Source organism: Falco punctatus, assembly GCF_963210335.1.
Source record: "Falco punctatus genome assembly, chromosome: 5".
Taxonomy (NCBI): domain Eukaryota; kingdom Metazoa; phylum Chordata; class Aves; order Falconiformes; family Falconidae; genus Falco; species Falco punctatus.
Window position 1 is genome coordinate 35,568,477 of NC_137584.1, and position 26,456 is coordinate 35,594,932.

Sequence of the window (26,456 nt, forward strand, 5' to 3'; positions counted from 1 at the left end):
TAGTCAAGGGGGATATTTGCAGGACTGACTGCACAGTGACCTCAAGCTTCCAGCAGCAGCAAAAATGCCTCAGGGAAACTCAAGAGATTTATCATAATGCTGTTTGTTTACAGGAACTTTCAGGTACAACAGAGACTGACAGGTACTGTACCACACAGGTTAAACAGTAAAGAGCTTAGCAATAACAATATGGAAAGACAGGCAGTCCAATATTTACATTGTATACAAAATTTCTCTCTGGTGGATGATGTTTAGAGTTCCCTAGAGCTGTTTTCCTTGATATGCTGACGTTTCTGGGCCTACAGTTCAACACACTGTACTGGGTAGCAATTCACAGGCTTTTTTTCTCCCTCTGTTATTCCTTAAGGCTGGTCAAACTTTGCAGAAAGTTACATGTTTTAAGGAGGATCTGGCTTAGTAGATCCATGCTATTTTTCAGAGGCACTGTCATGATTTTGTGATATGGAGGTAGAACAGGGACATGAAAATTTGCTAGCTGCAATTTGGCTTTTCTGTTTAGTTTGTGTAAAGGAAGGGTATAGTCCTCACTGCTGAACTGAAGAGCTGGTTAGCTGGAAGGCAGGTTCAAAGTATGAGTCTCCATTTGTCTTTGGTATAAAGTATCTCTGTTAGGTACATACATGGTCCATTGCTGCAAAATCCGAATAACTCACAGGAGTAGATTTTTCCTTCTAAACTTGCTGTGTGAAAGAAAGGGACATATTGATATCCTTGCTGGACAGATAGAGCTCTGAGACTAATGTCCCAGTCCACAGACCTTTGTGCAAAAGTTGAATTTTAGGAGATTGAAATCAAACACTGAATTCCAAGTAGACAGTCTGATTAAGAACTCTGTATAATACCACAAGTATACATCTTTTTGCCAGTGAAGTTTTATTAAATGCTTTTCAGGTCCTGGGGTAGGGTGAATCACTCAGCATACTCTCCATTGCGTACTCTCTAGCCTAATTTCCAGGTTAGACTAGACATCTGCCTTGCATGCCTCTAAAGATGCATGAGAGAAATTTAGGTATAAATACCTAAGCCCCTGGAGACATGTTTTCAGGCACAAATCCCACCTCAGTATTTGCTGTTGGTTATGCAGGTAGCTCTTTGCTCAGCTTGCTGGCTGCTGCAGACACCTTCTCAGTGCTACTGATGCTGTCTGGGATGCAGGCTTTGAAAAGTTAGGCAAGTAAGTTCATCTGTGAATATAGATCACATACCATGAAACTCCTGAATCTAGCCTAGCAAATTATCAGAATATTTTTCCTTCCAGTAATTACCATAGATGTTTACGGACCTTGTTTCAAAATATTTTGCAATCTTTAGGTAATTTTTGGCACTTGTTACTTTTAACAGTCAAGGTATCTTGGAATTTCAGCTTAGATTAATACAATTCACCTTCACAAACATCTCCCTCAGGTTCAGCAGTTTTTAAAATTTTGCTTTATTTACTGCTGTTACCTTTGGGGACAGTTGCCACGTCTGTATTTGGAGGTGATACCAACACTTTCTATTTTTTTTATTCTGTGGGATGAATAATGTTTTGACTGTGCATCAACATTTTCAGGATTTTAAAAAAAATATTAAATGTACGCATATATGTGTATGAAAGACTAATGCATAATCTTCTGATCAACTACCCTTGAAATAAACCATGAGCAAAAAGGGCACAGAAGTGACACCTATGACACCTATATAATGACTATATAATAGTCTCCAAAGGCAAAAAAAGCCCCCAACTATTGGTCTTACAAATTGCTGGTTGCTTATAGTCTAGACTGCAAACCACATTGGATTGTGCAGCTCTCAAACCACACAAGAATGGAGAGTATTATAGCAGCTGTTACCACGGACATTGACAGAAATCTGAAAAGTGCAAAGGATAAACATAACAAAAAAACAAAACCTTTCCAGATGGCTGTACAGCTTCCTAAAAATATACACTGCCACTGAAAGCTGGCTGGATTGAAAAGAAAATACACATTGTCTAAAATGAAAAAGCTGTAGAAGCTGCTGTATGTTAAAAAAAAAAAAAAAAGATGATGTTGGTCAGTGAAATTTTTTTCTCCAATCTCTGGAGAGGTTAACTATACAATATGAAGGTACATATGGGAGGTGTAACTAAGACTGGTGCATGGATAATAATGTGAGCACCATTCTAAAAAGCATGGATGGATGGTTAAATGATAAATGCCATTTGGCAGCATTTTGATAAAACAAACATAAGGTTGCTAGAGTAAGACAAGCAGCTAAAACCAGTGTTGACTAGCAAGTCTGCCTGCTTCTTTTCTACACAAGTCTCACTACGCATGCCCATGCCAGTGTCACCTCAAGATTAGACTAATGTAACTGATTTATAGGGGTCTAGTTTTGGTATGTGGTCCCCAGCAAGCAAAAGAAATGAAGCTGGAACTCATGCATGAGAGCTTGTCAGTGTCTGCAAATTGTAGTTTCCTTGAATAACTGCCTGCTGTTTAAGATGAATGGCAATTCCATATATCATGACACATAGCGAACACCATTAGCAGATATATTTCTGGATGTCAAAGTGCTCCTGATATTACCTTCTACTTTCAGAAACTTTCACCAGTTTGGCTGAAAGTTTCCTGACCCATTTGTCTGAAGGAAAAAAAATTAAAAGGAGATAATCATCACAACTCTTCTGATATCAAGAAGAGTTTAAACAACTTAGGGCTGCACTTCACGTGATCTAAGATGAGAAGCCAGTCAGTGTTTCACACCATTACAGTTAAGACTACTGCAATTAGAAAGTTAAAATTTAGCAAGTTTTTTGCTGTTACATCTGTCATCAAGAGGTTGTTCTACAAGGACATTTCTTCCATTCTCCAGTCTCAAATTATTTGTGGCAGATTTATATTATTTTTACTCTTTAGATTTAAACAGTTCTTTAGATTTTACTCTTTAGATTTAAACAGTTCTTCCTTTTTTTTGGTCTCATCTCTAACATATATTTCTAATCAGCTTTCTCTTCCCACTGAAGTTTCGTTTGACTAGACCAAACGAGCCAACAAGCCCTCCTTCCCTTACCTCTCACAAAGCATGTTCTCCTTCCCCTTGATCAGCCTTACGGGCCTTCCCTGCATTTCTCCCAGTTTGATCATGGGCAACAGCCAGAGGTGTGTGGGATATTCCAGTGCTGGTAATGCATGGGGAAACAAAGAAAGAAGCAAACCCAGAGTCTGACACGTTAATTTAAGAATTGTTATTTCTGAGCATTTAACTATGATGTCTTAACATTCTCTAAACATTTTTAGTGCCATAGAGGCACATGTAGAGTGGAGAGTGATATTTTTGAAATAACTATCTAAACTTCCACAGCCTGTCAGTATAATTCCACACTCTATTGCTAATTTCAATCTAAATTGCTTCCTTTCAGGCCTAAACCCCTGCAATCTAAATAATATATTAAACATGAAGGATCCAAATGAAGCCTGGCAGTCACTCAAGGTGAGATTACAGGCTGCTTAAAATGAGCATGTGCCATTTTAGAGGCAGGTGTCTCAAAGGTAATTGTCATCATCTTCTCCTTTGGATTATTCCAGAAATCATCAGGAAGATTGTGTACTTCCATTAGCCTCGACAGCTGGTTCCGCTGATGCTGGGATGTCATAAAAAGCGTTGTTAGAGTGATGCATTTCTCATGGAGAGTGCATGGCTACATGGAAGAAATGCTGCTCTGAACCAGGTATTCGCCTGAATGACTCCTTCCTCCTGTAGGATATAACAATCACATATTATTAAACTTGAAAGAAAAGACACCATACCAGACGCTGTCCAAGCTATTACAAAGTGCCTTGGATGCTACCTCCAGATAACAGTTTCTTACTGTAAAGTCCCTTACAGGGAAATGATACAACAGACATCTCAATTTAGATGATAGACTCTGCTTTCCTAGATACATTTTCTAGCCAATCAACAGAGTAATAATTCTGTTAAATGATTTAAAACTTACCTATAATTTTATGAATGTATGGATGTTGTATACAGTCTGCACTCTCTATATCGTTCCACAGCTAAATTAGGAGGTTACATCCTGGCTTGGTAAAGTACTCACATAAAGAACAATCACTTGCACTATTTACAGTGGTTGCTTAGGTGTTCCCTAGCCGTCTTGATTAATTAAGACTCTAGAAAGCCTCCCTCCCCAACATCAGCAGCCCTTGTTTATGAAAACCATTACACTCCTTTCTCAGGATCTTCCTGTTGAGCTATAATTTCATTATCGCAGTGACTGGCTCTGCTGGGGTGTTTCTGTTTGAATGCAAGAAGATTAGCATGTTAACCCTTCGTTTTGTATATTGTACGCTACCTCTGGCACAATTATAAATCAGTCATTGTAACTGCACTACATGCAGTAGCTCTAAGCAAAGCAGAAGCAGCAAAACATAGCTCTAAGAAGCAAAGCTTAGATTGCTAAACATGACAAAATCCAGATAATCTCTGTTCTAGATTACTGTAGGAACTATTGCAGGAAATACCAAGTACAGCAGCAAGGATTTTTAACAGACGTTTTTGTTACAGTACGATTATATGATTAGAGAATACCAAAACCAGTAACATACTTTAAAAAATAGCTGGTCCTTCTCCTCCTCCCCCTCAGTGTTCTGCTCTCTTACTTTTCACCAGGGCCAGCTCAGGACTGCTTATCTGTGTGAGGAAAACTGAGTTTTGCCCCTGCATGGGTAAGCATCAGGGATATTTATTTTGTCCTCATTGTCTGAGGTGACATTTCAGTTTTGTGATGGAGCAGAGAATGATTTTGGGAGGATGGAGTGGGCAATAAGGAGCTTGAAGAAATTTTTAAAGCCCTGATGAAATAGGGACAACTGGAAGAGACTGGACTGAGATGCTTTCCCCTCTGTCCCTATGCTGCCAATTAAATCTCTGGTCTCATCCAGAGAGAGCCTTCACCCCACGGAAAGAATGCTGGCCCAGGCTCTGCATGGACCATGTGCTCAGGACATAGAGAGCCTACCTTGCTGCGTGTGAGAGGTAAGGAGTATAGCTCCCAAGCTTCTCAGCTCCCCAGAGCTGCTTCTTTTTTTCCACAGAGCCTATTCATTAAAAAATCATACTCCTGTATCTCTACCCTTTCATGTATCCCTTCCTTCCTTCATGTATCCCTTTTCCTAGGGTGAGATTTATTTCTATAATGCCCTTCTTCTGGCTCAGCTTCTTATTCTCCAGGCCCTAATAGCACAGGATACAGTCTCCTGCTCTTCTTCTGAGAAGTTCCTGAGAACCTTCTTGATCTTTCCCTCATGGCAGGAGGAGGATCTGCTCCAGTCTGCATACCAGGCACCCAGCAACCCTGACAGGTTTCACCCTGTTCCCAGTCTTCCTATTCTCCTGTCTTCCCTCTACCTCCACCCCTCAAATGGCACTGAGAGCAGGAGCTGGTTAGATGGTGAAGGAAAGGGCTGGAGATGATGCATATTTCTTCTCCATTCTCTTGGCTCCTGCTTCCAGTGTTGTCAGGGAAGCAGAATCAAGACACAGATAAAGTGGGGGCAAGGTAAGCAGGCATCGAAAGAGTGGCTACCCTTGGCATCTGCCTCCCAAGTCTATACCTAAACCCAGCCCTGTTACTAGAAAAAGATTAGGAGAGATTTTGAAGGAAAATATAATTAAGGAATGAAGGGAAATGGAAAATTGGATAAATTACTGGACAGGTTTATCAAAGGTAATTTTTCTGGTCAGAATAGCTCATAATCTTTATCTTATTTTATTTTATTTGTTTTTGTATAAGGTAATACAGTGGATTTATTGCTTTAGATTTCAGAAAAGCACTTTTTGCAATGCAGCATAGGAATTTGGTACTGTAGGTGGAGGTGATGGCAATTAATAGAGAATGTGGGGTGGATTGAACAGCTGTTGGAAGGGGAAGTGTGTAGAAGGGGATACTGGGATGGAGAAAGGCTACTGCTAGTATCCTTAAGGGATCAATCTGTGACAGATACTGTTTAATGTATTCATTAATGACCCATATGTAGAGAACTAAATATGTGATTCTGAGATTCAGAACTGGGCATAAAGCTGGGATGTAATGCCGAAACGGGGGTTGGAGAGGGAATCATTCATTTAAAGAAGGCAAGGGGGATCAGATGATTCTGACAACTGAAATGCAAAGTATGAGATGAAAATTGAGAGTTTCAATTTACAATACTGGGCACTCAGAAACCAGTATTTTTTTTTTTTTTTTTTGTATAAATCCAGGATTTCTCAATTGGAAGAAAAAAAGAGATCATGCCTTAGCTGCAAAATGGCTATGAACTGCCAAGGACTTGACTTGGCTTCAGGTATTTTCCATTGTGAAAGACATCGGTTAAACCTTATTTGGCAGATTAAAAGATTTTGTCTTTTTAACCTAACCAACTGAGTGTCAAAAGGGATAAATTTCTGCAAATACTTTTGGAGAACAAATATCAAACAGGAGAAAAAGTTCTGAAGTGAAGAGATCAAAATCGGTCTTCAGCAAGTTTAGGGGGGAAAAAAGAAGGAGTGAATTACTGGAATGGTCTTTCAAATAGCCAACCGGAGAAGGAGTCAAAATGGTTTTAAGGTGATGCTTGGTAAACTACTGAAAGGGATTGCATATCAAAATAGGGGAATTTAAGGAGGCTGGAAATTAAGTTTGTGATAGGAGTCCTTGGATGTTTGATGTCTTTGAAACAAGAGTAAGTAACTTAAGCACATTCTATATTAATCACTTATTTCTGGGCTTGTGGTTGCTTGTGGGAGGGAGGATGGATTTTTCCATGCTGATGCATAGACGCTACTGGAGATTGTGTGAGGGGAGTTGTCTTCCCTTAACCTCTGTGCAAAAGAAGAAATAGCTGCTCAGTTTTCCTGGAGCCATTACTTGCTCAAGAGACAGCAACACAAATCTGCAGCTCAGACTGGCAGGTACTAGTTTTGACCTGCTCTTCTGCATTGTAGGATGTAGTCTGCTTTCTCAATTCATATGGTTCATCTGTGCTTATGCAAGATGAATTAATATGAGAGTAGGTAGACAGCAGACATTAAGCTTGAGACCCAGTAATTCTTTATTTAATAATTGCTAAATAACAATAGTGCTGTAGGACATTGGTAGCACCCTCAGTCTCTTCAAATTCCCTTCAGAGGAATACGCTGTAACTGTAGCTTTCAGGTTTCTACTGCAAGTCATGAGGTTTTTTTAGGTTGTAGGAAAGGCACTGGTGACCCTTTGTGTGGGGACAACTCCAGTGAATGTGCAGTGGACCTTTCATCTAGTGCCCCTTTGCAGAAGCTATCTTCACAGGTGATCCCTTCCAGTCCCATGTTCCTGTTAAAAATTGGTTGAAACATGAAAGCTTTGATCAGGCAAAACTCTTCACAGAACTGTGCTGAAATTTTAATTCCCTTTAATATTTCTTCATCTATGAAGGCTCCCTGCTCTCACAGGCATGTCTTTTCCCTAAACAGCAATCCATTCCCATAAAAGAAATAACATTGTGTCAATACTCTACATGGTCTCTAAAAATTTTACCAGCCAGACACATCTCAAATAATGGTAAAGAAACCTAATGATAAAGGAAGGCATGAAGAGATAGGAATTGAAAAATTTCCACTTCTTTTATCAGATAGCAATAAATCACTTCTTTTTTCAAAATCTCCACCAAAATTTTTCTTAATATATATTTTTATTATAAAAAGACTGAATGAGAAATAAAAAAGCAGAAATGATTAAAAGGACAGAATGAAATATTACTGTTCAAAATAAAGGAAGCATTTTAGTTTTGTTTAAAAAACAATATTTTGAAAGAACTGAAAATTTACTATTGAAAAATGTTTCTAAAGAAACATGTTTTTCACTGAGATTTTTTTGACAGCCTGTAATTATCTTTATTTAGTAATAGAAAACTCTCATTTTTTTTTTTTTTTATTCCGACACAGGCTGGACGTGGAAATGGGTAATGAGAGCATTCAATACACCAGTGATTACGGTGAACTAGAAGATGCATTTCAAAGCATAGCCCAAGACGGTTACACTATTTCAAAAGAGAAAGTATATCATGATTGCCTTCTTTTGTTTTTTCTTATATATTTTTAAAGCTATTAAGTTCTGGCATGTGGTTATTGAACCACAGGGACTATTTCCTTCATCTAATTCAGCAACTCTTATGATCACAACTGAGTGTTTCTGAAAGACCTTTTTAAGCATAGAAGTAATAAATTCACCATGGTCTGAGGAAGACAGGTGATTCAGGATTTTCGGAGTTTAGTGTCACATTGTGTTGCAAATATTTTCTAAAAAACATTGTTTCCAGGCTCCAATCTAGTGCTGTGATTCTGTATGTGCTCCTCTCTAATTTTACGTGAAGAAAACCAATACCTGCTAACCCTGATTCCCATGATTGGTATTTCTTGTTCAGGTACATCTAGTGTGAATAAACATTTCCTAATGTACTTTTTTCTTTGTGAAAGCCTGTAATTTTTGAGAACCCTGAAAGTAGAAAAGAGGAGAGACCTTTTGACTCTGAAGAAATTATTTGAGGCCGTGGGATTTATGGTAAATCTATCCAAGTACTTGAACACACCATTGTCAAGGGCCCAGGTATTGTAACTTGAGTGTCTGTACCATTGTATGGTTACAAGGATTCTTGGCATGCCTCTGACCTGAGCTAACTAGTGCTCTTCCAGGCTTTTCCTAGGCATGGTCCAGGAGTAAATTTGTGCCAGGGAGCATTCCTCATTCCAGGAGTAAATTTGTGCCAGGGAGCATTCCTCATTGTTAGTTTAAATGTGGCCCTTGGTTTGGAGAGTAAGAGGGGTTTCTAGTGTAGGCATGGAGAGGATTGTCATGGGTTAGTTCATTAATTCAGAAAGAGCCATATTATCCTGTGCTTAGAAAGCTAAAAGACGGAGATTCTCAGATAAATCATTACGTGCCTACCCATAGAAACAAATAGGTGTAAAATGACTGGGTAGCTAAGGGTGGTGTAGAAAACATGACCAGGTCAGGTAGACTGAGGAGCTCGTTTGCCAAGAATATTAGAGTAGAAAGCGTTTCTGTCAAAAGAACAAAATAATTCTGGAGCTGCAGGACATGTGATTGCAGACAGAAGTGCCAACCATGTAAAGTTTTGGTTATGTGGGAGTAGGAGTGATAGACTGATGGATAGAAAGACATCAAGAATTTTAAAGAATAAACTTTTTTCCAAAGGCAATAGAATTACTAAAGGGAAAATACAGTAAAGAAAGTCTTCCTTACAAGGTGTTTTAATAGACCATGAAATAGTTTTTTAGGCCAAGTGGAGAAAACGATGCCAACTACAGACTGTACAACTTACTGATTTTGGCTGGGATTGAGTTAATTTTCTTCATGGTAGCTCGTATGATGCCGCGTTTTCGATTTCTGATTAAAACAGTGCTGATAACACAGGGATGCTTTAGGTACAGCGAACAGTACTTACACGGCATTTTCTGCTTCTCACTGTGCTCCTCCAGCAGGTATGTTGGAGGTGCTACAAGAAGCTGGGAGGGCACACACCCAGGACAGCTGACCCCAGCTGACCAAAGGGATATTCCTTATCATATGACATTGTGCTCAGCAACAAAACCAGAGAGGGGTGAATTTGTCAGGGCTGCCATTGCTTGGGAAATGGCTGGGCATCTGTCTGCTGGGGGTAAGCGATTGCTTTGCAGCACTTGTTTTTCTTGGTTTTGTTTTTCTTTGCTGCTTTTTGCCTTTTCCCCTCCCCTTTTCTTATTAAACTGTCTTCATCTCAACCCACCATTTTTCTCACTTTTACTGTATCTGTCCCCCATCCCACTGTGGGGGAGTGAGGGAGCAGCAGTGTGGTGTTTAGCTGCTGGCCAGGGTTAGCCCACAACAACTACTAAACTGAAAAAAGGACTGGAATCTATACTGCCTGAAAAATTCTGCCCTTAGAATCTTGTGTAGAAATGCCAGAGATAGTATGGTACATTCTTAGTAAGATGTGAGAAATGTAGAGGTGAATAAGCTGAAACTCAGAAAGTTATAAAACGTAGAGGAGTAGCACTCACAAGTATGTTGGTTGTCCGGATCACAAGGTGAAAAATTATTAATATCATTAGGTTGTGTATAGAGAGACATTTGATATTGAGGAATAAACTACTGTAGATTGCTTAGACAGATTAAGAGATGAGAGTGTATCCATTATTAAGTCATAGAGCATTAAAAGAAAAAATGATAGTATATTATCAGTAGATAATTATATTCCTTCTATAGACATTCTTATCTGGTGTAAATCAGCAGATTTCTTTTGCAGTGAGAATTCTGCTGATTTATAAACAGAGGAGAACTTAGCTTGCTGTTTGTGTTCCCATGCTGTCCTTGTAACACTGTTTGGACCGGAAACACTTGTACTCATGTTTTCCTGAATTTTAAGATACTATGGATTGTGAAATAGTTGGCAGCGTGGGAAGTGCCATCTATCACTCCTGTTAGCTTAATTGAAAAGCTGTTTGACCACATAGAATACTTCACAAAAGCAACAAAATAGAAACCGATTTAAAATTCCAATGAATAGGGAACGATAAGCCCAATATTGAGAGGTGCAAAACATGCATTGCTTTCATTGGAAGAGAATTAGGGCAGATTTTGAATGGAAGTGGTTTAACCCCAGCCAGCATCCAAGCCCCACACAACCACTCACTCACTTCCCCTGCATCGGGGTGGAGAAGAGAACTGGAAGAATAAAACTGAGAAAACTCGTGGGCTGAGACAGTTTGTTAAGTAAAGCAAAAGCTGTGCACACAGGCAAAGCAAAATGAGAAATTAATTCATCACTTCCCATGGGCAGGCTGGTGTTCAGCCACCTCCTGGAAAGCTGGGCTCCATCGTGTGTTATGGTTACTGGGGTGGAGAAGCGCCATCACTCTGAATGTCCCACTCCCCTTCCTTCTTCTTCCCACACCTTTATATGCTGAGCATGATGTCATATGGCATGGAATGTCCCTTTGGTCAGTTGGGGTCACCTGTGCCAGCTGTGTCCCTTCCCAGTTTCTCATGCACCCCCAACCTACTTGCTGGTGGGGTGGGGTGAGAAGCAGAAAAGACCTTGACTTTGTGTAAGCACTGCATAGTAATACCAAAACCATTTCTGTACTATCAACACTGTTTCCAGCAGAAATCCAGAACAGCCCCATACTAGCTACTAAAATGAAAATTAACTCTATCCCAGTCAAAACCAGCAGAGAAAGAAACGAACTGTTTCTCTAGGGCTTATTACTAAAAGGAGCTGAAAATCTCCTAGGAAGTGTTGAGTGCTCTGGATTCTCACTGAATCTTACGATGCTGTCCTTCTTTCTTGTGTACAACATTATGCTTCTGAATCTGAAGGCTGGTTGTTTGGTTTTTTTTGGTTTGGTTTTTTTTTTTTTTTTTGTCGTAATGAAGTATAGTTTTATTTTCATTTCAAAATACATGCTTTTAGAAACCATAAAAAAATTGTGCTTTATCTGACAAAATGAAACTAATAATTTTGTTTGCTGCTAGTATCCTCCAAGCATTAATGTGAACTAAGGTATCAATTATTTAGTACTATGCAACACTAATATGGATGTGGTGATTTCTCATTAATACTAACAACTTCAAAACTAATTCTCATTAGCTTGAAATAATTATTTAGCTGCTTAGTGAGTGATTAAATTCAAACAGAAGTGTATAATGTGTTTACAAAAAAAAATTGGTTGACGTTACAAAATGTTAATGGCTTTACTCCTTAAAAATTATACATTTAAGGAATGTTCTTAAAACTGTGGACTGCCTTTTATTTAGTGTAGAAATTGTGTCCAATCTAGAAAAGCATTTTGGATCTATCAACTACAAATTAAGCAACAATTGCAAAAACACTAAAACCCAAAATACATCCTAGAAGAATGTGATTCAGATTTTAATGGAAAACCAAAATTATTTGCCCATAATTGTTTGGCTGAGACTATTCCTATTTTGCCTTCATATGTATAATTTTGCCATTTAAAATTTGGAAGTTGAGCAGCAGAAATAAATTGTTTCACACATGCAAAGTCCAGAAACTCAGCAGTAGGAAAGGCTAAGACTCCTAAAGCAGTCAAGAAGTTTGGGTGTGACAGTCTCTGTGGGCCTAGCTTCATCTCACTGTTTGAAAGCTTGAGGCTTTTTATTGAGGGAGAAGTCTTCTTTTGTGTATCTTAGCTTATCTTTTAGGTTTTAGGCCTAGATGCTCAGCAGTAATAAAAAGTATTGAGAAGCAAGTGTGAAGAAGGAGTGATGAGAAATGTTCTCTCTGCATTATCACTTCGTTCTTGGATGACACGCAGGGAGCTTAAGTGAGGATCTTAGGAGCAGATGCATGGATGCTATTAAAGCTTATGTACCAAAGCATTAAAACTAGAACTGTTCTTCTCCATAAAGGACAGAAAAAAGAGGGCCCTCTAGCCATAAATTCGCCAGTAAAATGCATGTGCACTGTATAATTTGGCACAATAAAAAATGCAGCATGTGGCAAAATTTTAGACAGATAAATGTAATTAACACTGAAAGGCAGATGGCAAGGAAAAGGGACAGCGGAACAAAAAAATACACAAGGATGGGATGTGGGGATACTCTCTAACATTATAAGTACATTAAGAATTCCATCCTCATAGAGAACAATATTTAAATGCTTTCTTAAACAGAAGAATATGCCACAGATTTTTTCCTGAATTAGAGCCTATATTTTCAAATGAGGGTCAGTGTATGTTGGTTTATGCATTCACTGTTATACATTGTTGTTATCCAAAGTATAAATTTCAAGCATCCTGGTGTTAAGAAATGTGTTTAAGAGTGACAGTTATACCATTTCTTAGAGGTATGATAAGAAGTGTCAGTGCCCTGCATAACAAATCATGTTTATGTTACAGTAGAAAGTAAACATTTGCATTTCAAACCCACACAAACTGTGGGTAAGATGTTAAGGTTGCTCTAAGTCAGCCTTGTAAAAAGTTCTGGAGTCTGCATTCTGAGCAAGGTGACTGTTTTCGAACAACTAACATGTACTTCGTTTCAACCTTAGCAACCTATGGTTAAGAGTGTCAAACAGTGGGGGGTTTTCAGTACTTAGATTTAATGGAGAGATAATGGCAAGGAGTGCATTAGAAAAAGGGAGGAGTGAGGTGGAACTAAACTGGGATTTTAAAAAATGGAAAATCAAAGTATGAGGTTTCAGGCCTGTCAAAATGTTTAATTCTTCTTGTTCAAGCTGCAGATGGTTTGAGTCATCTTGTGCCAGAATTAACTTGGTGACACAGTAAAATAACCTTTCAGAAATACGTTTCCCATATTTTATTCATTGTTGCACTTTAGCTGAACCTATTCTTTGCATGAATAAGGTATTTGAGATCAGATGCCCTCTTTATACTTGCTTGGTGGGAATTAGAATGTGACTTGTTAAGAGCTAAGCCTAATTATGAAATGAAGGCATGAAATGTTGCTTTTGCTTACAGTGTGTTGTGCATCTTCATCTGTCTATGCAAAGTACTTTACGAACTGTGCTAAAAATGAAACCCTTGTGTCTACATCATGCAAACAATCTGGAATGCCACCTTCTGTTATATAATAAACGCAGGCCTTTCTATAGAGAAGAAAAATCAACCACATGTAAAATTCATACAGTTGAACTGGATATTTAATTTAAGACAAAAGGATCTATTCTACCATTTGGATAGTTCTTCAGGTCCCGGAGCACTGGACAGCAGTCAAGTAAAAGTTACAGTGTGGCCACTGGAACATTCCCAGAGGTTTTAGCGGGTCAAGGTACCAGCTGAAAAGCTGGGAGTGAACATCAAAAGTTGCCTGTTTCAGAGGTGGCATTTTTTATTCCCTCTACCAGGAGTTCTTTCTGCCTTCTAACAGGCAGTTTATACTGCTGATGGGGGCTGTAGAGGGTCCTGTATAGAGCAGAGAGCATTAGAGCAGAACTCCGTGCAAGACATGAAAGCTGTCCTGTATATCTGACAGATTTTGAGAGTGTTTTTGACATTGCTTGAATTAATTTTGTTTAGTGTAATGTTTCTCTTTAAAATGGTATCTAGGCTTCTCATAAGGATGCACATAAAGAACAGAATCTGCTTTGAACCCTGAGTATTACTGGTTGAGATGGCTGTTAATGAAATAATATGTGCATATATGTTTTCACAATGCACACATCTCATTATACAATTAATTAAAAATACAATATTTATCCAATGCATGCTGCATACATATTCAAGTGGTTTCAGTTAAAAGATTATTCTGAATTCTAAATTAATATGGGAATTTTTTTTCTATCACAAAAAGATTCTCTGCGCTTCAGATGAAGGATTTTATTCAAGCAGATGACATCTTTCAAATCAGAAGCAGCATTTTAGGTTCAAGTGCTACATTTTGGTCCGAGGCAGGTGATTACTTTTATAAATCAGCTGTAAAAGGTAATCCTGAAAGCTCTCCATAAATAATAACCAAGACTGAAAATTTCTGTGTAGTGTGTGTGTATAATGGGAGGAAAATAGAGTTGAGGGAAATGGAGTTGAGGTTAAATGACTTTCTTCATGTAGCTAAATGGGCGTTTCTGCCATGGAAATCAAATGAGGGGTATACATATGGAAAGAGGGCAGGATCTGGTACCAGCTTTGCAAATGCTTCAAAAAATTATGCTGAGCAGCCCAGTCTGTTACAGCTTTTGAACAAAATCTGGAGGAGTGTTCATAACAAGTATAGAGCAATTTACATATTTTTCAGTTGTCAGACACTGTGCGCCACAAACTGACAGGGATGACTGGGTAGTATGGAAATCTGCTGCTGAAAAATTGTCCAAATAGATTTCAGTTCAGCATGTTCTCCCATTATTGTATGTGAACATTTGTACAAGTAAAACTTTCTTTGGAGCTGGTGAATTGTAAACCTTCACAAAAGGTTTATTTAATCAATGCTGTATTTGTGCCAATGTGGAAAGTGGTTTAGCACAATTAGGTCACATAGTCAGGAAACAGTAATGCTATTTATTGCATGATTTGGATAACTATTCATGAAGCTGCAGTAGTGAAGTCTTAGATTTCGATCTGATGTAGCCAACAATTGCAAATAGATAGAGCTCAAACACCTTTTGGAAGTGATTTCTCTAAATTTTCAGGTAAATGACTTCTTAAATTCTGGAGAACACTTTCCATTTTTCCTGTACCAAAATGTTATGGAATTATAAATAAAATAATTAAAATAGAGTTATTAGAGCTTGGTCTCATTTAGCTGTTGTATTGGTTAAGTATGAATAAAGTAATCTGTAATCTTTCTGACCACTTCATAAGTAAGCATACATGCAAAATTATTGAATTAATAAATCGTTGAGCAATTATTTCAATTAATACTACTTCAACATGAATGTGATGTTTCTCTTTAAAAATTAAAAAGAAATGTAAGTGTTGTGTTGCCTGTCATGTATATCTGGATGTAATTCAGATTACCTGTAATTGGAATCTTGGCATAGCTCTATAAAGTATAGCCTTATACAGGACTGTCAGAAAACAATTCCCACAAACCCTGGAGAAACTCCTACCACTATTATGTAAAATGGTATTTTCACACTGAACACAGCAGTTTATTCTTCACTTAATGTCTCAGTATTTTCAGTTTTCCCCTGTTTCTGTCTGGACTCATATTAGTAGAAAGAGCCAAGAATTATTGAAAAAGCTCACTTTCATGTTGTAGAAATTAATGAGAAATGTTAAGCGACAGGATGTTTACTAGTAAGACTGATGAGAAAATGGAAATTATTTCCTTTGAAAAAATTGTTAAAAAATAACCCTTAATTAAGATGAGAAGGCAAGTCCCCAAAATTTTTGTGGTTAAGAATTGATGGAAAATGCCATTGGAGAAGACTGCAGTGGAATTTTTCAGTTTTCCAGCTATGGCCATGGAAACATTTTGTCAGTTGGGAGAAAGGGAAATGGATGGGAACCTTCCAGAGCAGCATCTGGGGAGCCGTCATTTTGATTTTTCCTAAAGGAAAAGTGTTACAATTTTTCCAATTACAAGTTCCAAACCTGCTTTATTTATTATTCTTGCAGTCACTGCTGTCCACTCTCAGAATTCCTCTGTTATGCTAAAGGATGGGTGTGGGTTTGTTTTCCTAATAACAATTTGATTTTTTTTGCTGTATTAAGTTCTTATTACTTACAATTATATAAATTGTACATATTTCAATTTCTGTATGTTCCTTTGTTCCTGCTGCAGCTCTTCTTACCTTGCAAGGGTAACAGCTTCACCACAGCAGCTGAAAAATATTGCAAAAGTTCATGAAGAATTTTCAGTGTCATGAATTATGAAGAATTTCATAGCATTTAAAATAGTAGCCAATCTTAAAACTGGTTTTCCACACAATATAAGATATTAATACTCTCCCAAAATGTAAAAATATTCTTGTCAAATTTAAAAATTATCAAAAAAGTCAGTTATCTATGCCTCACAAAAGGTGATACTGTTTAGTTAGCAGTTTTTAAAAACTCAGAGGCAAACTGCTTGCAAGTTACAAAATGCTTAACATTAATCTCCATATGAAGAGATTTAAATGCCAGTTAATAAAGACAAAGTTATCATACACTTATCGTAGCAAAATTCCTTTTAAATTATTTTTCATCTCTGGAAGAACATCTTTCAGGTGCATATTGATCACTTTATTTTGCTTATTCTGTCCTCATAAGAATGTGAGTTTCTTGTTTTAATGTCAGAAATGAAGTTCTAATGGTCTGAATTTATAGTTTCACTGTCAAATCAATTCCTTGTATCTGTCAATGATGACTAAGAGTATGGTGTATTCTATAATGCAATAATTATTTTGTCCAACAGCTTACTTTTCCTCTTTAATAGCTGGCACTGGTCATATATGTAGTAATTGAGGACCTAACAAACTGAATGTCTTTCTGAAACACTCATTTAGGAGCTTGACATTTTTCATGCTTGTCTGTATCTGAGAAAATAGTATACTTGAGAAGTTGATACAATTGTTGAGATACAATTCCTTCAGCTATTTTCGAGTTACAGGTTTGTGTTGAAGGAACACTTTTTCTATTGTTTAAAAATAAATACAACTACTTTTTTTTTTTTTTTATTTGGAACAGAACTGCAGCAAAATGTTTGAAGCTTGAAACTCAGATCTGCACATGTAGATCCCTTTATATAAGGAATCATTGCCTTTCTTAGTTTGAGGGAAAAATAGAAAGTCATACATGATTGAAAAAGTATTTTTTACTTGCCTAGCTTAACACAAAGCTCACAGAAAATGTAAATTTACTAACATTCAACTCAGTGAAAGAAGAACTTCAAAGTCTAACTGGAACATTTTAAAATCAACTTATTATGCAAGGGCTTTTCCCCCTCTCCTTTCTTTTTCTTACAGAGGAACAAAATACTTGGTAATCTGCTGCTATTAACTTTTAAGTTCCTCATCACTGAAATGTCAAAATATAATGCAAAAGAAAGTTTCTAATAACTGTTCTAACTTCCGTGGGTTTTTTTTCTAGTGATGTACGTAGATTATTACTGCTTTAGGTTGTAAAATGTAGCAAGTAGAGCTGTTGTGGGATTAAAATAAAATTTTGATTAATATTTTATTGGAAAATGTTTTTTTAGGCTCAGAAGGGACTCTGTCATCAAAAGGAGAGCCTGACTGCACAGAATAGCCAATACCCTGGTGTTGTGGTTTAATCCCATCTGGCAACTAAGTACCACGCGGCCGCTCACTCACTCTCAGCCCCCTCCGGTGGGATGGGAAGGAGAATTTGAACAAGGTAAAACCCATGGGTTGAGCTAAGAACAATTAATAATTGACATAAAGTAGAATGTAGTACTAACAATAACAATAATAATTGTAATGAAAAGGGCGATAGCAAAGACAGAAAAACAAAACTAAAAAAATAACCAACCCAGGTGATGCACAGTAAAGTTGCTCACCACCTGTAGACCGATGCCCAGCCAGTCTCCAAGCAGTGACTGGCCCCTCCCAGCCAACTCCCCCCAATCTGTATACTCAGCCTGACATTCTATGGTAAGGAATATTCCTTTGCCGGGTTTGGGTCAGCTGTCCTGGCTGTATCCCCTCCCAACTTCTAGTGCTCTTCTAACCTTCTTGCTGGCAGGGTGTGAGAATCTGAGAAGTCCTTGACTTTGTGTAAATATCACTTAGCAACAACTACAAACATAAGTGTGCTATCAGCATTATTCTCATAGTAAATCCAACATGGCACTGCACCAGCTACTAGGAAGAAAATTGTGTCCCAGCTGAAACCAGGACACCTGGTTAACTGAAGAATATGCACTTTCAAGCTTTCGCCGTGCTTGGTTTCAAGCTACTGATGTGGATGGGAGCAGTTCATTTAAGGTAAAGGCCTAATCATTGGTCATACTGTCTTACTTGAGTGGGTGTCTACTTGTCCTTTCCTTCTCTGTCTTTCTCACATAATTTTATCTTGTCCTCATATGGAGTTGGAATATTTAGAAATGTGGAAATACTCTGTGGGGCAGGAAAACAGTTTCCAGCCCCGTATGTCCAATAGCCATCTCTGTGCCATTCCTGAGTCTTGCCTCAAGTAATTCTCCATAGCTATTCATACAAGGAAACTGCTGCCTTTTGTGCCAGTAGCCCAAAGATATATACATGTTGCTGGAGTGTGAATGAGGTTAGACTGCACATGCATATTGTTTTGAGGATAGGTACCCCTTGGAAAATAATGAGAAAACAATTAATCTATTGCACTAGGGGCTTAGGGCAGAAGCCAGCCAACTGTTGCGTATCCATAGAATCACCCAGCCCTAAGAAAGCATGTCTTAATGATTTAATTACTTTTCTCATCTGAGTGGATATTGTAATTCTGATTACAGAAGCTGAGGATGAACACGCTTAAAACTAATAAATACAAAGTGCATTCATCTGAAATGAGCATCATCAGCGCTCTCAATGAAATTTCATTTATGGGCATTGTTTCATTAAATGTAACCTCCAGCTTATTACAGACACATTATTTTTCATTTTTTATGCATGATGTCATTCCTTTATTTAAACAGACCATGGTAAATATTTTATGAAACCATTAAAGGAACAAATAATAAATTTCTGCATTAAAAATGGTTCTGTGAAAGTGTCTGGCAACTGAAATACAAACAAACAAATAAATGAAAAGGGTGGAATTATATTGCAATCTGTCAGAAATTCTCCTGGAGTTTTATCTGTGATTTGGCTAGTTACTCTATTTCTCACTCAGTTGGCCTATTAATATGAAATGTGTAAAATGGTAGAAATATGTGAGCTACCTTGGGGCAGAATATGATGATCTTGCTCTACCTCAGACTTTTAGAGGATGTTAATTGTATGCTGGGCTTTTTGTTTCCCCCAAAGCCCTGTTTCATGTATTTAATTAGAGATTTTTAACTTCTAAAGCATTTGCTGTGTGCACTGGCAAGTATTTTTAAGAACCATGTCCTATGTACTGAGGCAATTGTGCAGATTAGCTAAAAGAGTCATTAATCATATCTGCTTGCACAAGACTGTCATAATCCAGTCTCCTAGCATAATTTTATGACTGCTGCAAAAGGCAGGGTACAGATGGGGTGTTGAACTTACAGCTTAGCACCTCCTGTGAATCCCATTGATTTCAGCAAGAGCTGAGAGAATTCTTCAATTTGCAAAATCTGGCCCCTCAAAAGATAGCAATTAATCTAATGGCAAACCCCGCAGTCTTTATGCAGAGGAAACTCACACTGCAAGCTCAGTACAGTTCCACTGAAATCAAGAGAAAGATTCCCATTAACTTCATAGAGAGCTGGATCAAGTAACTAATTACTAAGAGTGATCCTGCAGGAAGCTGGGGCAATGCTTCTTCATGTCCCAAAGGGGATGGTAGTGGTGATGGTGGGAAAAATTCATTGTACTCAGCATCTTCCATCACTACTCTGTACCTGAGAGGTTTGAATCTTAAGAGAATGAAATTCAAGAAACATTTTCTTCCTGCTTCAGAACAATAGAACAAATAAAAAATGACAGGAATCTGAATACACAGATTTGAGTTTCAGTGCTAATGTGTCATTGCCAGCTATTCCTTTTCAATTTTCTCCTGGCACAAGGGAGTAGCTTTATCAAGGTCATGGCACAGAGAAATCATTTCTGTGTTTCAGCAAGGTCTTGGTAAAGCAACAGTAATCCAGACCTTCTGTAAAATAGGGCTTCTTTCTAAGGAACAGATTCTTATTTCAAATGACCTCTTGCCTCTTTTTCTTCTGTTTTTAACATCTAAGTGATTTGCAAACTTCTCTCATTTCAAGGACATAATTAGGAAAGCTATTACATTGACATCATTCTCAACACTGAAGAATGTGGACAGGAGTGCACTCACTGCTTTTTAAATACTTTTGTCCCGTCTTTTTACAAACAAACATAATTAATAGACCCTGAGAAACAAAATAGAGCATGGTCTTGCCTCAGAAGGTGCCAGGCTGACCGTGTAGATCTTCATGCATCAAGTAGATAATGTAGCTGATAATGTGTTGTCTTCAAAAGGGAATGACCTGTGTTTATGACAAGGCTTGGGCTTGATGAGAGTAAATGGATCTGCTCTGCTACCATTATTTCTTCAAAGTACACATTAATATCTTTTAAATGCAAGTCATGGCTCACATTAATGCCATTATTATGAATTACTAAGACCTCTGTCCATTAGTTTGGTCACAATGTTCTTAATTAATAAGTGACCTATCTTTAACCAGAGATCATATTTTACACAGATTTTCTGATGATAACCCAAGACAAATACCAATGCATAATTAGTTTTATTTTTTAATTAATTTTCAATATATGATGCTGTATGGATTCAAAACCAGAAAGGTACTAATTAGAATGTTGTTTTAATTAGCCTTGCATATGCTAAATGTATTCTGCAGTGCTCAGTGCAACAGAATTGGTGATCATGACGATGGTTTAAAACTCCTGATGGAGTTAGAAATACAGCTCAATATTAAAGCAAGAGGTATCTGTGCTGCTCGAGAAGGAAAACTGCAGAGCCATTTTTCCATAGCCCTTTTTCTGGTTGTACAGTGTACCATCTCACAACTGATCCTAGGGCAGTTTCAAATTAGGAAAGAGGTTAAGGAGTAGAGATGTTACTGTAGTGGTCTGTAGCTGCCAAGGAAAGCAAGTACCTTTTCATCCAACCATGACTTAATCTACCACTTGCAAGAAATTGCAAGAGATTCTGTGTCCCCCTTTCTGTAAGTTTGGAACCAGTAGATAATGAAAGTCTCTGTAAGGAAATTTTGCATCAGCTGAATGCTCCAAGCTCATCTAAAAACACTTGGACTATGGTCCTGCATACACCAGCAATTAGAAGGATTTTTTTTTCAGAAGCTGCCAACAGCCAGTCTATGGCACATGACAGCACTAAGCACCAATCTGAATAACGCATCAGAGGACCTTCATGTCTCCCAGGCTTTTTGCTTTTCTCTTTGTCACTTGATTATAATATTTTTGTTTGTTTGTTTTCAAATGCTGATAGGAGCCTGAATTGTTTAGATGCTTTAAAAAATGTCACCTTTCTCTGCTGTGAGTATCCTGGTCTCTCCAGCCCTGAGCTGTTTCCTTCCTGTTATCTTCTCAGAGCTCCACAGAGCAAAGGTTTTAATGAAGTTTATCCTACTATTAGACAAAGCCTCCATTATGGTCTTGAAGGCCATCAATAAAAGTTAGATTTTGGCCTGTCCTTTCCCCCTTTTGCACCCTCTTTCCACCCATCTGTCCTTCGGAACCCAGAGGTGCTCCATAGCCTGGATCTCCAGCAGTTGTCTACATCTCACAGACCAGGCCTGATCACCCCCTCTCGTGGGGAGGAATGTGCTGAAAACTATGAGACCTGGAGGCTGGTGATGAAAGCTGTGTAAGCAGCAATCTTTCAAAGGCCTTTTAAAAAAATGGTGAATGTTCAGCATCTTAAGAGACTGTATAGGGGAACATCTGTTTATGCAACATTATTCGAGAAATCTGGGGTTTGGAAACAATGGCTAACTTCTAAAGAATAAGTACTTTCTGGGAGATGTGAAGTTAATTTGAGTTTTTTTGAAAAAATTATTATTGTCTTTTGTCCTCCCATAGAGCTTCTTCAAAAACTAGAATTCTTTGTAATTATTCCAGGCAAGTGCTCCTAGCACTGGGATAGATGTCCTCAGTAGAAAACAAGAAAATGCCATACTAGCAAAGTGACAACAGTGAAGAGCTACCTAGCTGGAGTTAAAGTAACACACTGTGGCATTCCAATTGAAGATTTCCATTCAGTGCTAAAGTAAGCTCATATTATGCATGGGAAAAGCAATTTTTGTACAATTACTCAAATGACAGTATTCTTGTAAGCTTTTGCTTTTGTATTTCCTTTCAGAAGCAGAATACGTATTTTTTAATTTTCTGGGGAAAAGTTTGGTAATGACTGAGGGTTGGAAATAGGAAATTTTGCTTTGGGTGACAGCGTAAATTGTTCAAGCTAGAAATTTTAATTTTATGAGTTTAATGGCTATGCTTTGGAATGCATATTTAAGAAAAATCTTGATTTTCCTATTTACTGTCAAGCAAATTGACCTGTTTCTCTGTTTAAGTGATGTTGCAGATACTGAGGACAGCATAATCTAAGTCTTTCTGTGTACATTAAAATTGTATCAGATCAGAGCCAATGGAGGAAAGAAAGATTATTATAATAGCTTTTGGGGAAAAAAACACTCTATGGTCAGATCCAATTCATATGTGTCCATTTTTAAAATAATCTTACAGTATCTATTTGATCTTAAAACAATTCAGTTTAATGATATACCACAGACCACAGTTGTACTAAATACCCTATTTATTTTGTGGATTGGAAATATCATTGCTCATCGTCTAGCACCGTTTTGCTTGTGATATACAATAACAACTTCCAAGGAAAGCAGCATATTAATTCTGATATAGAAAGGCATTTCTCTGCTTTCATTAATGTCACAGAACCCCCCCTCAAATCAGTAGGCTTGAACTGCATTAGATGATAGGAAAATATGTCTTTGCAATCATATTACTACTTCGTGTGAGATACCTTCCATATGTAGTTCATCTATTTACAGAAAGAATAAAAGACAAGATTGCCTCTTACCTCTCTATTTGGTGTTCTGTACTGAGTGCCAGCTTTGGATCAGCAAAGCTTTAAGAGCTTGTTTCTTCACAGTTGTCCATGGTGGCCACAGTAGCCATTTCCTAAAGATTTCCGCATTTCCTGCTTCAAAAACATAGACATTTCCTCACCATGTATCCTCTTGCCAGCCCTTGAAGGGGGCAGTCTTTGACCCTGCATGTTCTTTTGCTTCTCTCTACTGTACTTTGCATGTTTATGTGTAGGAAGGGAGAAAAGGGGGTTAATAACCTGATTTTTCTCTCACCTGTGGCTTTTTAGAAGAAAATATATGGCAATGTAACTCATAAAATTGCCGTGCACAATGCAATGACCAACTGATAACAAAAACATGTTGCGAAGTTACACGTAGTAGACCAGATCTGATCCCAGTGACATTGCTATGAATGTCAAGATGCATAATTTTTCAGAGGTATAGAGAAGACCAGAATCCAACACAACTAGTGTGCATCACACAGATTAACATCTTAGCTTTTGGATTATTAGACAGAATTGTCCTAGATATAGTGATATAATGATGCAGTAAAGTCCAAACTTTAGCCAATAAAAGTTTGGTTTAACCCATCCCTTATAGGTAAAAGTAATAGAAATAAGTTACAAATATGAATGATTCACTACCAGGAAATAAAATCCAAAATAAGGGTTAGTTTTGGCTATTTCTTTAGCAGGAGAAACTGTCTTGTAGTATGAAATAGCTGTCCTGCTGAGGTGTCACAATAAATTTATCAGCTCCAATAAAATGTAGAAAGTATTGTTTTTCTAATATTAGTGAAAGATGATGTCCATTTAAATTAGATTTTTCATTCATTTCTAATTGGCTTAAAATCCAGTTTAGCTACAGCTCTTTCACTCATAACTTGTTTAAAGGATTCTAATTCTCATAGATAAATAAGCATCCTGACTTTTTCATTTTCATCCATCATTAAGTTTCTTATGGCTGAGGTTGCTGGTTGCGCATTGCCTTTCCAATATGCTATTAACTTCTGAAGTAACTGGGTTCAGATTGGATCCATTTATTTAATTCAGCGCCTTATCTGCCTCTTTCCCCCACTTTTTTAAGCACTGCCAAGGGTCATATTGAAAAACTATCTCCAATTCCAACTGAAATCAACCAGGAAATGGCTTTATTTTACTTTTAACTGCGTTTGAAATCAAACAGGACTGCATCATTTTATAAAATGGTCATTTACAATACAGTAGCTTGTATGCTATGTTGAAAGTGTCCTGAATTTCCTTTATATGCCTGTTTTTCATTTCATTCATTTAGAATTGTTTAAGAAATAGAAAATATTGTGAAAAGTAGAGTGTGATTAAAAAATACCAGATTTTTTGGAAAAGAGACATTTCTGTATACTGGAAAGAAGGAACACGTAGTTCAGATGGATAAGAGTAATAGGCTCTGAAGGGCAAAATAAATCAAAAGACCGTTCCTTTCCAGTAGCACTAAGAAACTGAAAGAGAATGTCAGGCTGCAGAGGCAGTTTGTGTATTTTGATACACTATTTTCAATAAAGGGGAAAACTGAGTTGGAGATTCAGAATTAGAAATTCTTCATACTTTGCCTTTATTTACAAATGTGTTTCCACAAGGACTGCTTTCCAAGGCAAATCCTGCTTTAATCCTTACCCCTGTTTGCAGTGATCCAGGAGAGTCATCAGGGTGACTTTTAAAGTCTGGGACTGGTTTTGAAGAAATAGGGATTGTTCTAGATTTTTAAATATGTAACTTAAATCTTTCACAAATGTGAAGAGAGTGGGGCGGTGACTGCAAGATAGATTTTCCTGACACTGTGGGACTGCTGGAGGTTGAGTTTTTATTCTGTACTTCTTGTACTCTTTTTTTCTTTAACTTCCCATGGTGGCTATTGATAAGGACTGCCTGTAAGATGTTCATGAGGAAACTTGTTATTCTTGAAATTTCTGGCTTATAAAAATGGGCTATCCTTTGGCAATGCATTTTTTTTTTCTTTCAAATGAGTCTGAAATTAGACATAGACATATTAGACACATTAGATCAGTCTATTAAAGAGACTGTAAATCAATCAGTTACGTTTTATAGCAGTTTCTGTATCTTCCTCTGTTCCCCCATCTTTATCTTCACTTTTTAATGGAACTAATTTTGTTAAAAGGGGATATTAGAATATTACCTCAATTATCTTGCGTGAGACATTCAAGAAGAGGGATGCTAAAGCAAAAAGTCTTATATGTAGAACTGATAAATCGATAGAAGAAGTTTTAATATCTGTGGTACAGATCAGACTCCTTTTATGAAATTTAGAGGGTGAATAAAAATTTTAGAGTTTTCTCAAGCTGTTTCCTTGTTAACAGTCCACTAAGGAATATGGCATTTCCTATCTGCTCATGAAATAGTCACCAGGTCTACCTCTGAAATGTCAGCTGTCTCACTGTGCTCTGTTAAACATGTGTCCTGGATACAAACTGGCTCAGGACTCTCCAGTGTTTCCACTGTCAGCTTTTTGAAAGGCTTTGCATCCTATACTTGCTCTTTTCTTTGTAGTCTTTCATCAAGTACCTGGGGCTGTAAGGAGAGAAAGAATATTGACCTGAATCACTACTGCAGTTCATGGCACCCCTCCACATTTTTGTGTGTATGCCAGCAGGGCATAAACATTATTTTAGTGACAGGGTGTCTTTGGCAATGGCTACCATCAGCATCCTTGTGTCCCTTCTTTAGGGTCTCCAATATGCAAAGCAAACCGAGCAGAGAGCATGCAGTCAATGCCCTCATATCAAATATCCTCAGGAAGAGAATGGAGGACCTCCAGGGCTGAATGCAGGAGGTCCGACAGCATGTGCTATATCTCAAATAATTACAAGATGCTCATATTGGCTCCCAGCTCTCTGTGTGAAATGCCTTTAACTGTGTGTTGGTGATGATAAAGGACAGGGGGTTGGGGGAGGGTAATGTATTTGTCTTTTGTGCATGATTTTCCTTCGCTCATCCAGTCCTGCCCTTCATAAGCCATGAATTCGCAGACATTTGGCATGAGCTCCTTGATGTCTGGCAAGGGGGTAGCACAGGAAAAGGAAAGATGAACAGAACAAAGCTTGATATTTCATAAGCGGTTTACAGAACATTAAGAGGAATATTTTGTTCCAGTAGATTTTAGAATTCCTTGCAAATAAAGCTGGAACAGAGAAGTAGTGCGTTTTAGGTTTTGGAGACTTTGATCCCTTAACTCTTTTCTACTGATTTATTTGAGTGAATTTCAGATTTTAAAT